Source organism: Malus sylvestris, chromosome 16 (assembly GCF_916048215.2).
Source record: "Malus sylvestris chromosome 16, drMalSylv7.2, whole genome shotgun sequence".
Lineage (NCBI taxonomy): Eukaryota > Viridiplantae > Streptophyta > Magnoliopsida > Rosales > Rosaceae > Malus > Malus sylvestris.
In genome coordinates, this window is record NC_062275.1 from 34,809,291 (window position 1) to 34,812,169 (window position 2,879).

A 2,879-nucleotide genomic window follows, 5' to 3' on the forward strand; every position below is an offset into this window, starting at 1 on the left:
ATCCTTTTACTATATTGGTGGGTTTTATCACTAACCCTAATGTAATGTACCTGCTAACTGCGCGAAGGTTTACGATTGTTCTGCTTGGTGTGATGAATGAATGCAAAGTTTAGTTTAATATCACGGCCAATCAACAGGTGGAAGTGGCAGAAGATTGGTTTCAGAAAGAAAGAAAGAAAGGGCTCTGCCTTGCTTAATTAGCAAACCTTGGAGCAGATCGATAAAGCTATTAATTTTCCATGCCAACAACCGTGTCCTTCCCTGTCATCCTAGGAAAAGCCCCCCAAACTTTAGGTCACGTAGAGAGAGAGAGAGAGAGAGAGAGAGGAGTTGAGTAGTTTCTGAATCACACACAAACATATGGACTTGGATTCTCTGCCCTCCCATTTCGGTGCCCTCCCCGTGCCCTCCTGTTTTGTGTGGTCACGGTTAATCCATGCTAACATTTTATATTGTTTTTTATAAAAATAATAAGACAACAAAAAATAGTAATATAAAATATTGACGTGGCTTAACCGTGACCACACAAACAGGAGGGCACGGAGAGGGCATCGAATTGGGAGGGCAGAGAATCCAAGTCCCAAACATATATATATAAATAGTGGTCTGCCAGATTCTGTAATACGCATGTCAGTCTCTCCTCGCACTCTCTCTGAATACAAAAGATTTTAAGCTATAACTTTTAGGACTCAAATTGTCTCCTGAGCATATATACCAACATCGCCACACTCATATACCAACATCACCACACTCATCAATTAATTTAGAACTCAACAAAGTTGGTAGAGAAAGAGATCGGACAAATGATTCACATTTACATAATTACAACATCCTAATCCAAGTAATACAATATTCACAATAAAAGCCAAGCCACAAAATAAATTGACTACTTTGTAGCTTCTGGACCAACAGCTTCACACAGCTCGTATAATTGATTCGCAACCATGTACCAAACACGCCAAGACTTATCCTGGTCCAAAGAACAATGCTTCATGAATAAAAAAAAGGTCGTAACCAGTGCACAAGGCTCCCGCTTTATGCAGGGTTTGGGAGAGGTGAATGTTGGCGAGAAATACAGATAAGTCATTCCAATACATTGAGGTAGAGCATTCTCATAGGGATAACGTGAACAAAATATAAGTTCTAGTGGATTTTGTGAATAATTACATTTTATGAACCTGAAAGAAAATAAAAAAGAGAATGAAACTTTTGAATTGTGAACCTACTACCGTGGCATTTTATATACACTATACAACCCAATCCGCCAGGTCAAACCACAAGATCATGTGTCCAGAGTGAAAGTGTAATGAGAAGGCAAACAACTACAATTAAATAATGGAATAGAATCAAATCATCTAACCTTAACCAAGGGAATGAAATATTCAACCAAGTCATTTTCTCTCATCTGCTAGCCAATTTTACACAACGAATCCACCGCTTTGTCCCTCACAAATGTTTCCTCAACAGTGCAGAGCGTTTCCAAATGCGGGAGCAGAACATTGGCATGATCCACGCCACCCACATAGGGGATAAACACCCCCAACTCTTCCACCATTGCCAGCAGCACTTCATCATCATCATCGTTGTTCTCGTTGAGGAAAGGAATCAGTTCCTTCCTGGTCCTCTCTTCTCCCAGTGCACATGCAATCGTGGAAATCCTCCGGATTGAGTTCAAATGGAGCTTAATGTATTCGTTCTTCAGCTCATCGATTAAAACGGCGATTGGGTGCAAGGTTTCATCAACCGTAGCCATCTTTTCTACAAATTATGCCTCTAACTGAAATCAAAACACAAACTTCCAAAAAACTTCAGAAAAAATACACTTTTGCATCAAATACATGTAACAATTTTTGATTGTTTTCGACTTTTCCCCTAACTTTTACTCCCTAATTGAAACAAATTCCATAAATTCCTCTACTTGAAGAAAGAGCTACGGACCCTAAGTTCAATTAAACAATGCTTAGCAAAAAAATACAAACATACCTCGAGAAAGGAGATGCAGGAATTGGATTTTTTTTTTTCGAAGGAAGGAAGCTGGAGATTAGGGATCGAGAATTTCGTAGGCAAACAAGCAGATTGAGGGATAGAGGACAGAGAGGACAGAGAAGTGGAAGAATGGTAAAAGGCAACAAAATTGCCTTGGGTTGTGTGAAATATTTGAAAGCTTCTTGGTTGGCCGCAGGATCAATTTGGAGGGCTGGGATCAATTGATCCCTAGGCTCCGTTGGCATATGCTCAGGAGACAATCTGAGTCCTAACTTTTACTACTTGTAAGTGTACCGTGTACAACTACCGCTACATACTACTGACTGCTGACTGTTGGCTGCTGACTGACTACTGACGGAGAGCGTGGCGTGGGTAAAGAAGGGCACATGACTTGAACTTTGATGTCATAAAAAGACAAACCCATGAGGGGAGGGGATGACCTTCAAGACAAACAGAGAGGCAAAAGAGGTAGCGATTAATTTTAAGAGCAGACGAAAGCCAGAGTGTCCAACCCCTTTGACTTTGTGATAAGAGTAAGACCCAACTAACCAATCCTCTCTGATCAATCGCACCTTCAAATTTTCAATCACTCTGTATATGTCCCGTTCTCCTTGATTCAACGTTTCAAAGGACAATCACTGTTCGACTTTAATTTAACATTGAAGAATGTAAAAATAAAAATTAACTGATTATTTACCGTTAAATTAAAATTGAAGGGCGAGTGTGCTTAGACCGATGATTATTGGGCTCGGTTTATGTGGCCCATTCATTTCGGAAATCACTAATTCTTTGTCGGATATTTAATTTTGATTAAACTGAATAGTAGCTTGGCCCAAACATTTTTAAATATTATGATGTGGCAGTTATTAGGCGGCAAGCCTACAGTGATCAAG

The 2,879-nt window shown here is 39.8% G+C and overlaps 1 long non-coding RNA gene across 1 annotated transcript; it reads right to left on the minus strand.

Moving 5' to 3' along the window:
- Nucleotides 1-732: 732 nt before the first annotated feature.
- Nucleotides 733-2,427, minus strand: LOC126606677 (uncharacterized). Its single transcript, XR_007617290.1, has 3 exons — nucleotides 1,984-2,427; nucleotides 1,361-1,777; nucleotides 733-970 (listed from the first exon to the last, which is right to left on the minus strand). It is a non-coding gene; the product is annotated as an uncharacterized LOC126606677 (long non-coding RNA).
- Between the last annotated feature and the right edge of the window lie 452 nt (nucleotides 2,428-2,879).